The 11,206-nt window shown below is 41.5% G+C and overlaps 1 protein-coding gene across 3 annotated transcripts in view; it reads left to right on the top strand.

The window, feature by feature from the left end:
* Positions 1 to 11,206, top strand: part of Acaca (acetyl-CoA carboxylase alpha) — a 271,109-nt gene that overhangs the window by 30,263 nt on the left and 229,640 nt on the right. Inside the window, exon 1 of one of the 3 annotated variants that reach the window (XM_076871151.1) lies at positions 9,797 to 9,880. The exons of the other annotated variants lie outside the window; for them this stretch is intronic. The gene's annotated coding sequence lies outside the window, so the exon portion shown is untranslated. Of the gene's footprint in view, positions 1 to 9,796; positions 9,881 to 11,206 lie in introns of those variants that run through there. 3 annotated transcript variants of the gene reach the window in all.

The following is an 11,206-nucleotide window of genomic DNA, read 5'->3' as shown; positions in this document are numbered from 1 at the left end:
TTCAGTCCTCCTGCCTCAGCTGGGATTACAGCTGTGTTCCGCCACACCCAACCAGAGCAAATATTTATTAGTATTGTTCCCTTTTTTCCTGCTACAGTTGCCTGATACTCTTAGCACAGGAGGTGACTAGGGCAAAATAAAGGGATCCATTGCCTTTCTTGGGTTTTATGGTTTTTCTTTACTGTTTTCTTAACATGATTACATGGTTCTCTACTCCTTTGTGGTATTGACCCGACTGTTCTATTTGAAATTTTCTGTAGATTAGTCCCTAGATGCCACATTGCAGTACTGCCACCTTGTAGTTGTGGTAGGAATGATCTGAGGGCTTGATATTCTCACCTGTGACACAGGGTGGCAGAAGAGCTCACTTTTACCAAAAGAGACCTTATGCTTGGGGGAAAATAAAGTAGTTTTCTTTTATCAACTCTCAGATCCTAACTCTTCCTTTTGTAATTTGGAGGCCCAAAAGGTGGCCTGCATATTGAAGCATGTCATACTGTGAGGAACAGAGAATCAGGATATCAATAGTGGTAGAGAACTAGATCCAGAACTACTTCTCTACAATTTTTTTTTTTTTTTTTGGTGGGGGGTGGGAAACAAGGATTGAACTCAGGGGCACTCGACCACTGAGTCACATCCCCAGCTCTACTTTTTTCTTTTCTTTTTTTCTTTTTCTTTTTCTTTCTTTCTTTCTTTTTTTTTTTCTTTTTTCTTTTTTTTAATTTAGAAGTAGGGTCTCACTGAGTTGCTTAGAGTCTCTTTTTGCAGAGGCTGGCTTTAAACTTCAGATCCTCCTGCCTCAGCCTCCCAGGCTGCTAGGATTACATGTATGTGCCACCACACCAGCCAGGCTCAGCTGATTTTTTAAGTGTTTGATATGTCTGTGAAGGAGAGGATATCAATTCTGATCTCCTACACACACATACACATAAAAAGAAAGAAAGAAAGAGAAAGAAACACATCAAATTTGGAAGAAAACAAACATATAGCAAGTGAGTTTTATGATGTGTGATGTATGCAGTCCAGAGATGTGACTGCTGGAAGAGAGTAGAAAACTAAGGCTGAATGTCAGAGTGAGTCTGGAGGAGGAACCCCTGATAGGAAGAAGGCCCATCTAAGTTCTAGTTTAGATTCAGTAATAAACTAAGTCACTTGAACAAGTCACTTAAACTCTCTGGCTTTTGTTTCATTTTCTTTAATGAGTTGGTTGGGGGCTGGGGATGTGGCTCAAGCGGTAGCGCGCTCGCCTGGCCTGCGTGCGGCCCGGGGTTTAATCCTCAGCACCACATACAAAAAAAGATGTTGTGCCCACTGAAAACTAAAAAATAAATATTAAAACTATTTTTTTAAAAAATGAGTTGGTTGGGAAAAAATGGCTTCCTAGAACTCTCTTCCAGCTCTAAAATTATCTTGGTTCACTTACCTTACCTACTCTTTCTTTTAAGGGTGTGTGCCTTCTGTTTTATTTATTTATTTTTATTAAAAAAAATTAACGGTAGAATATTTATAGAACAAGTATATTTTAAATAATAATAATGGTACTGATAAGTTAAACACCATGTATTCATCATTATTAAGAAACTGAACATTGCATGCTGGGTACAGTGGCAAATAAATGTAATCCCAGCGACTCTGAAGGCTGAGATAGGACGATTGCAAGTTCGATGATGCCAGCCTCAGCAACTCAAAACAAAACAAAGACCTGGGAATGTAGCTCAGTGGTAAAGTGCCCCTGGGTTCAATGCCCAATATAATAAAAAAACCAAAAAAAAAAAAAAGAAAGAAAGAAAGAAAGAAAACAAAGAAAGAAATTGAACATTGCTAACATCTTAGAGGCTCTTTATATGCCTGTCCCTTTGTTCACACTCTTATCTTTTTCTCAATCTTGTCTTTTTCATGCTTTATAAAAATACTTAACTATCACTATCTATGCATCACCAAAAATATTGTATATTTTAAATAATAATAATAATAATAATAATAATGTCTGCTTTTGAAGATTATGTACTACTCTTTATTTTATCTGATTTTTTCAAACATTTTTATTTTTAATTAACACATATTAGCTGTACATATTTATGGGGTACAGTATAACATTTCAATACATGTACACAATGTGTAATAATCAGATCAGGGCAATTGGCATATCCGTCACCTCAGATGTTTTATCATTTCTTTATTTTAGGAACATTCAAAATTCTCTCTACTATTTTTGTTTGTTTTTGCAATGCTGGGAAGGGAATCTGGGGCCCCATACATGGCATGCAAGTGTTCTACCACTGAGCTATACCCCCAGCCCCACTACTAGCTATTTTGAAATATTCAATTGTATCAACTGTAGTTATTCTACTGTACTATAGAATATCATATCCAACTGCTCTCCTGAAACCATTAATTGTCCTCTCTCTGTCCCTTGCTTCCATTATTATTATTATTATTGTTATTATTATTATTATTTTCCTCACTAAATTGTTGAGGCTGGCCTAGAATTTGCAATCTTCCTGCCTCAGCCTCCTGAGTCACTTGAATTACAAGCATGTGCCACCACCATTCCTGGTTTTTCCTTATGTATTTTTTTTTTAACTTTTTTTTAGTTGTAGATACACACAATACCTTTATTTATTTATTTCTATGTGGTGCTAACTATCAAACCCAGTGCCTCACATATGCTGGGCAAGCGCTCTACCACTAAGCTACAGCCCCAACCCTCCCTATGTATTTTAAAGAAAATTTATTATTATGTATAATCAGTGAATATGCCTAGTTAACCAGTTATTATCTCCAGTTAATAACAATGGAGAAGAGTAAAGTCAGAGCTGAATAGATTGTAAAGCTGAAATGGCCTTTTTCTCCTATCCCAGACACTGCCTACCATTCAGACTCTTAGCACCACAAATGAGTTTTGTCTATTTTTAAGATAAGAAACAGGTCAGGCATGGTGGTGCATGCGTATAATCCCAGAAATTCTGGAAACTGAAGCAGGAGGATCACAAGTTCAAGACCAGCCTGAGCAATTTAGAGACCCCGTCTCAAAAAGTAAAAAGAACTGTGAGGGGCTGTGGATGTGGCTCAAGTGGTAGTACACTCGCTTAGCATGCATGAGGCACTGGGTTTGATTCTCAACACCACATAAAAATAAAATAAAGATATTGTGTCCACCTAAAACTAAAATATATATATATATATATATATATATATATATATATATATATATATATATATATATATATATTTTTTTTTTTTTAATTTTTTTTAAAGGACTGTGGATAAAGCTTAGTAGTAAAGTGCTACTGGGTTCAATCTCTAGTACCACAAAATAAAGTAGGTAGGTAGGTAGATGGGTAGATAGATGGATAGATTTTTTTAAAAGGGGGACATTGTGAAATCTTTTGCTTCAAAATATGATATAGCAAAATTTTAAGACTGAAAGAATAAAAAAGATAATGGCTCAATTTTCCTTGATGATAAAATGATTAATGTTACATTTTATTATTTGTTTCACATATAATAACAATGGGGAATGAGGATATTAAGGAAGGCAAGTGGAGGCCTAACCATGCAGCAGGAAAAACCGGAGTCTGATACAGGAGTAACAGAGATACTGGAAATCTGAAGAGAAGGTAAGGACAGGGGCAGAAAGTAAACTGAACAGGAGGGCTTCCATAGGTGTGGAGAAGAGTAAAGTCAGAGCTGAGTAGATTGTAAAGCTGAGCAAATAAAATGTCAGAATCCAGGAGCAGGCAAGAACTAAATGAGTCATCCTATACATTTTCCTGCCTTTAAAGAAAAAGGCACCAGGCATGATGGCACACGCCTCTTATCCTAGGTTACTGGGGAGGCTGAGGCAAGAAAACCACAAGTCCAAAGCTAGATTGAACAATTTAGCAACACCTTGCCTCAAAATAAAAAATAAAAAGGGAATCCAGGTGCGGGCTACATACAGTAACTTGGGAGGCTGAGGCAGGAGGATTCTAAGTTCCAGGGCAACCTCAGTAATTTAGCAAGTTCCTAAGCAACTTGCTGAGATCTGTCTCAAAATAAGAAATTTAAAAGAGCTCAGTGGTAAAACAACCCTGGTTTCAATCCTCAGTACCAAAAATAAATAAATAAGTTAATAAGCAAAGAAGTAAATAAATAAAAATAAGACCATGAGTATGGCTTAGTTGTGTAGTACTTGCTTAGCATGCACTATGCCCTGGATTCAATCCCCATACTGGGGGAGAAAAAGGTGTGTGTGTTGGTGGGGGGGGGGGCAGGGGAATAGAGAAAAAGAAAAGGCCATTAAAACTTTCTCCTAGGTTTTTTCTTTTTTTCCAGGTATTTTATTGTGAGGTATATAAGACTTAGATTATTAGCAGGACATGGTGGTGCATGCCTGTAATCCCAGTTACTTAGAGGCTGAGGCAGGAAGACTTCAAGCTCTAGCAAGACCCTATCATAAAAATATAAAGGACTGGGGAATCTGGGGATATAGTTCAGTGGTAGAGTGCCCCTGGGTTCAATCCATAGTACTGGTGGGTTTGGGGGAGTGTGGAGAAGGAAGGAAGGAAGGAGGGAGGGAGGAAGGGAGGGAGGGAGGGAGGGAAGAAAGGAAGGAAGGAAGGAAGGAAGGATAGATGGATGGATTTGGTAAGGAAGGAAGGAAGGAAGGAAGAAAGGAAGGAAAGATTTGGTAAGGAAGGAAGGAAGGAAGGAAGGAAAGATTGATTTGGTGACTGTCCAAAGGGTAGCTAAGGGAATGGAAGTGTTTAGGATTGGATAATAAAGTGGGGAGACAGAGGTGAAATGCCATGTGAAAACCCAAGTACCCCTGTGAACAGCCTGGTGTACATGTGAAAACATCATGAGCAGGCTCCAGTATAAACACTGTTCTTCATTATGCAATCCTACCTTTCATCATCAGGAGCAGATTTATAAAGTGGCCTCCCTGAGGATATTTTCTGACCTTATGGTGTGAAGTTCCTTCAGGTTCTTAACTCTGGACAGACCTGAATGGTTGACAAAGCAAGGGACTCAGTGTTCAGATAAGGCCTTTGTATTTTTTTCTTTTTATCTCACAACTGGAGCCACAATTCTTGGCAAGGCACTGACTTTCTTGATGAATCCGACCATCTGTAAAGTAGCTAAGTATCCTACTGGAGGCTTTTCCTCCCAGAGGCAACATGAAGGTGCAGGCATCAGGAGCAGAATGACCTCTCTGGTACAGACCTAATCTTTATTTCAGTCAATGAAGCATTTACTAATACCTATATCCACTCCTACTCTAATAAAAGCTATTTGTGAGTGGGGGAGTGCTAAACTGTAAGAAATGCTCTCTGCTTTTCAGCTTGTTAAAATTTATATGGAAGTTGGGTATGGTGGCACAGGCCTGTAATCCCAGTGGCTCAGGAGGCTGAGACAGGAGGATCACAAGTTCAAAGCCAACCTCAGCAACAGCAAGGTGCTAAGAAACTCAGTTGTCTCTAAATAAAATACAAAATATTTTATTTATGTGGTATGTGGCTCAGTGATTGAGTGCCCTTGAATTCAATCCCTGGTACCAAAAAAAAAAAAAAAAAAAAAAAAAAAATGGAGCGCTAAAAAAATAAACATACACAAAATTATAGCCTAAAATGCTGAGTTATGTGGTAGTAACCATACTGCTATAAGAATTTAGAGAAGAGCCACATGTGGTAGTACACACCTGTAACTCAGCAATTTAGGAGGTTAAAGCAGGAGGATCACAAGTTTGAGGCCAGTCTCAACAATTTAGCTATTACCTATATCAAATTAAAATTTAGGAAGTGCTGGGAAGTGATACTGGTAAGATTATATTGTCATATTTTGTGCATGTATGAATATGTAATAATAAATTCCATCAATATGTACAACTGTAATGCACCAGTAAAAAATGTGGGAAAAAATAAAATTTAAAAGGGGCTAGGGCTAGGCATGATGGTGTCCATCAGTAATTCCAGTGCTCCAGAGGCTGAGGCAAGAGGATAAGTATAAGCATAGCAAGTGGTAAAAGCCAGATTAATATATGAATATTGGGGGTCAATGGGAAATAATATCCCAATAATTTCTTTATCTTAACAAAAAAGCCAATCTCTGACCTTGGTACCCTGTGAAATTTGGAACCATGGTCAGACAGTCACCAGGCCAGGGAAGCTCTTTATGTCCATTTTCTATTAAGGGAAATTTTCTCTCTTCTCTTGATTCAACTCAAACCTGACCTGATAGACTTTCCCATTTTGGAAATAGCAGTGTAGGAGGCATTGTTGTTCAACAAGACATTCTTGCAACAAATGGTGAAATAATAATGCTAAATCTTAAACTAGTGTTCTCAAATGTAAGGGTGAACAATTACCAGGGGTGCTTAAAAAAAAAAAAAGTCTGCAAATGGACTGAGAATTTGCACTGCCCCCCAAGCCTGCCCCAGTGCTGGGGATCAAACCCAGCACCTATTTTAACAAGCTCCCTAGTGTTTCTGTTTTAGGTGGAACACTTTGAGAAACACTGTCTTAAAGTAGAATTGACAATAAAGTGTCAAATGGAGATGCCTGGACAGTGACAAATTTATCCTCTCTCATCTCTGGCTTTTGCAAATTCACATGGCTATCATGTAAGGAGTGAGACATAGATAGTCTGTTTTAGTGTGTTAGTTTTGTCTGAGTGGATTGTAACCATCTAAAAAACAAGGAAGGATCTCTCAAACTTATTCTGATTTTACCCACAGTAGGGAAATAGACCAACTTTAAGGTTGAAAAGTAGCTAGGATGCTCAGGATAAATCCCTGATACCTTTATACAACTTTCTTGAAAACCTTGGTAGCCATTTGATATTTGGGACCTTTTATTAGTTTTTGTAGGGCTGCTGTCACAAAATACAACATCACAAGAAACAACAGAAATGGCTTAAATAGGAGAAATTAATTTCTGGAAGCTAGAAGTCCAAGATCAAGGTATTGGCAAAATGTCTTCTGAGACTTTTCTCCTTGGTTTGTAGATGGCCATCTTCTTTGTCTTTACAGGATCTTCTGTGTGTGCCTGTGTCTTAATCTCCTTATAAAGACACCAGTCACATTTTATTAGGGTCTACCCTAATGATCTTGTTTTCATTTAATTTCATCTTTAAAGACCCTATTTCCAAATATACTCATATTTTGAAGTACTGGGCATTAGGAGTTCAACATAGGAATTTGGGATACAATTCAGCCCATAATAGACCTTTATAGTTTCAGCTTTTAGAAATCACTCACCCCCTTCTTTTCCACCTGCTAGTCTTGTGTAGGAAGTAATCTCCTTTGGCTCTCCTCCACCTCTTACAGACATAATGTCTTATGTGGCAAGAATTCATGAAGCAGTTCTAAAAAACCTATGGTAGGGATGGGCAGGTTTTGGCATGCAACAAACAACACAAAACTTAGGGGTTGAAATTCTAGTACTCTGTCTGCAAGCATAGCTCTTTGCTTATTTTCAGCCCAGTTGCTTTAACATTTGGTGATAGCATTTAGATCTTCAAGTAGTCTGGAGTATCCCAATTCAAACTTTCTTTTCTTTCTCTGTAGCTCTTTTATTAGGCCCATCCTTGGCTAATTTTTTTTCTCCCTGCATAGGTATATTTCTTAAGTTAGAGTGTACCTGGAGTCCAGCCAGAATACAGCAGGCAGTGGCTGTGCCTATTACATCACATTAAGAAAATAGTTTTCCTATTGCATTTTAACCATAGTTAACAACATTCTGAAGAAGAAAGTACCCTGAAGTCAAAGCTGTCTCTATATGAGAGGGTTTTAGAGGCAGTTTCCCCACAAAGATTCTATTTTTTTTTTAAAGTGTCCTTGGTTAGTTTTTTTAGAGAGCTCAATAACTTTAAATACCCAGTGAGGTCAAAAGCAGGACATGATGAAGATTCTTATAAGGACAGTTTTTTGCAGGTAAATCTTAGAATCCCGTGGAAAGAGAGCCTTAACAGGGTTTAGGAAAGGCAAAAGAAAAATCAAAGAGACAACCTCAAGATTTGTCTTTCCAAAGTCACTCCTTCCTACCAGCTTTGAAGAGTACTGTTATAGACAGGCAAAGCCTCCCTGTTCCCAGTTAATGTTTTCAGTCAGTCAAATCAAATATCTTGTTAAACCAGGATGTCTTGGACAATTATCCTTTTCCTTTTTTTCAAGTTTTGAGTATTCCACATTTGTCCAACTGCCATTTATCATAATGACACAGTTGCTGTAAAATATGGGTTATTGTTTGTAAAATCCATATCTTTTTCCCAAATTATGTGTCCAATCCCTAGTATTTCAAAAGCAGGAGGGTAAACTCTTAGAGAAGCATGAGGGATCCAAGATTTTGTTCTTTATTGATCAATCTTCCTATCTTCCTCCCTCAGCTTCCATTTAAGAACTTAACCTGAGGTATATATTTCCACCCTATTTGACTTTTTAAAAATTTTTTTTAGTTGTAGTTGGTACAATATCTTTATTTATTTATTTTTATGTGGTGCTGAAGATCGAATCCAGTACCTCACACATGCAAGGCAAATGCTACAGTCCCAGCCCCTCCACCATATTTGATTTTTACCCTCTGGCATAGAACTTCTTCACATCAAATTGTCACCTTCTGCACTTCTCTTGGCCTTCTTGTGTTAGGATTGGGAAAATAGTCTGAATGTTTCACTGAATTTCTGCAGGGGTTAGAATTCACTCCATTCTTGTCAAGTATTATTTTCTCCAATTTTCATTGTGTACATCCTTGCTCAGAGGATGTACTCTGTTGGGACTCCTTCCAATTACTACTAATTTTCAACAGAGAGCCACTATTAAACTAAAGTCTTGCTATGAACTTAACTGACAAAACTAGAAGAGTTGGTTGAGTTCACCTCAAAGGCTTGGTGTAACCCCAGCGAAGGATGGAAGACACGCTGAGAAATCAGGAACTCACTGGCACCTACTTTCCCTGCTGAGGGCAGGCAGGACTGTTGTCCTTTGCAACACTGTCCTTCTCACTTAACATCCTTTACTAAGTCTCCCCTCAATTCTCCAAGATTCAGTACCTACAACTCCTTTGGGGTAGGCTGCTTGGGGCTGAGGAGCAAGCAAAGGAAGTTCCAGAATAGGGATTAGTTAGCTTGCACTAACTTGGAATCCAACCTGTGTGCAATTGATGGACACAATAGCCACCTCTTCAGGGTGATAAGATTAAATACTCTAAGGTCCACACGAGGCCGGCTCACTGCCTATCCCTTTTAGCCGGCCCCGGTTCTGATCTCCACTCCCGGCGTTATAAGTGGAGACCAGAACCGGCAAGTCCCAGGCCTTTACTTTCCGCGGCCCGGGACGCCTCTATCCTTGATGGGAGGTGCAAGTGGGAGGATTTCATCCTCTTCCCTCTCTGCCAGGAGAGGGAGCCGACTGGCTGGCCCAGCAACCGCCGGAGCCGAAGGGGCGCCGGGGCCACGCGGGGCCCGCCCTCGCGCCTCTGGGCCCCGAATGGCAGAGCCGCACTCGGACCATCGGCATCGCCTCACGTCGCCCCGCCCAGCGCCGCCCTCCCATTGGCTCTCGCCGCCCTCCGGCCCGAGGATCACCCCCACCCCCGCACCCCACCGCCAGCCGCCCAGACCGCGCGACAGCCCGGAGCGGGGTCGGAGGTGAACGGCCTCGAGTAACCCCGGACGTAGTCACCTCATGGGGCTCATGGGCTGAGGTGGGCGGAGGGGGCGGGCCGGGGGCGGGGCGGCTCCTGTGGAGCCCCGCCCTCCCCTCCTCCCCTCCCGGTGCGCCCGGCCGGCCTGTGCAGCGAGCCTGTCAGCCATCGCCCGAGCTGCGGGCATCTCCTCCCGCCCAGCACTGCCTCCGCGCGGGGATCCGGGATTGCCGGGCCGCGGACGCTGCCAGCCTGAGGTGAGGTGAGGCCCGCCTCAGAGCCTGGGATATTGAGCTGGAGAAGCTGGGGCTGGGGAGGGGCGGTGGCCGGCCGGGGCCGCTTCTCAGCCTCCGCCGGCACGCGGCGCGGGCTCCATCCAGACCTGGTGCCGGGCAGCTCGGCAGCTTTGGGGCCTTTAGGTCCCCTCCCGACTGCCATGTGTGTGGGGGGTCTGGAGTCTCGGGGTGGGGGATTAGGCCCCGGAATTGGGAGGCGTGCAGCCTAGGAAGGGACTAGGATCTTAGCCTGGAGCTCGCCTTCTCCCGCCCCAGCGTGGTCTGATTCCTACCTGATCCCTGAGTCCGACTGAGGGCCTGGGCGAAGACGACCACGTGGGAGTGGATGTTGAGGGTTGGGTCTGGTTTCATTCAAAGTCTTCCTTTCTCGCAGAGTGAGGTGTGGGGTGCACAGACACGGGCTGCTGTTGCTCCGACTGTGTCTTTGTATCGTGGTGAAAGCCCGGGCCAGGCGGGCTGTTCCTTGCCAGTTCCTGCTCGCAGGATTTTAGGTTTTCAGTGAGGAACGTAGTAAAAGTAGGTGCCTGTAGTTACTCCTTCGCATTTGCTGTATTGATTAAGTGCAGCTGTTGGAGATGGGACGTAGGAAGGGATGTGAGGCTAAAGATTTCAGAGGAAATGTGAGTGAAAGTCCTGCCCGGGTCTGGGCCAACATTATTTTTGGATTTGGCGACCGGCAAGTGGCCACTAGTGGACGCTTGAAATAAGCTCTAAAAATCAGGGATTTTATGTAGGCCTTGTATGTTTTATAGAAGCTTATGGGACCCTAACAGATTGGAGAAATAATTTCAGATGTTTTTGTTTGAGATTTAGGATTAAAATCAAAAGACTCTAGGACTTTTCCGAGTCTTCTTAAGCAGTGTTTTTAGAAGTCTCTTAATGTGCAGAATAAACCTAGTATCTTGGTCTTCCTTCTCAGAAATTTGTCTCTGATTTTCTCTCTGGTTCTTTTTTCTATTTATTTTTTCCTAATCCAAAGTTCTTATGAAAAGCATGCTGTTTCTTTTCCCTTCGTGGGTAAAAGTATTTTGATTTGTCTCTAGCTCCTTGATGGGGAGGCTTTGGACATCTGTGTTGAGGATTTCTGTGCTGCCCATTGGACGCACTGTTCAGGAAAATGTTGTCTAGTATAGCAAGACTACCTTAAGCAGGGTCCAGATGGGTGCCTACTTGCTACAAAGTAGCAAGTCTCTTTTCACTTCTCTTGCCTCAGTTTCTTTATTTCTAAATACTACTTTATACATAAGAAAAGGACTGATGTGAACCCAAGAATACATAACATACATT

This window comes from Callospermophilus lateralis, chromosome 11 (genome assembly GCF_048772815.1).
Source record: "Callospermophilus lateralis isolate mCalLat2 chromosome 11, mCalLat2.hap1, whole genome shotgun sequence".
Taxonomy (NCBI): Eukaryota; Metazoa; Chordata; class Mammalia; order Rodentia; family Sciuridae; genus Callospermophilus; species Callospermophilus lateralis.
The sequence above is the reverse complement of the archived record's forward strand: the minus strand, read 5'-3'. Positions and strand labels throughout refer to the sequence as shown.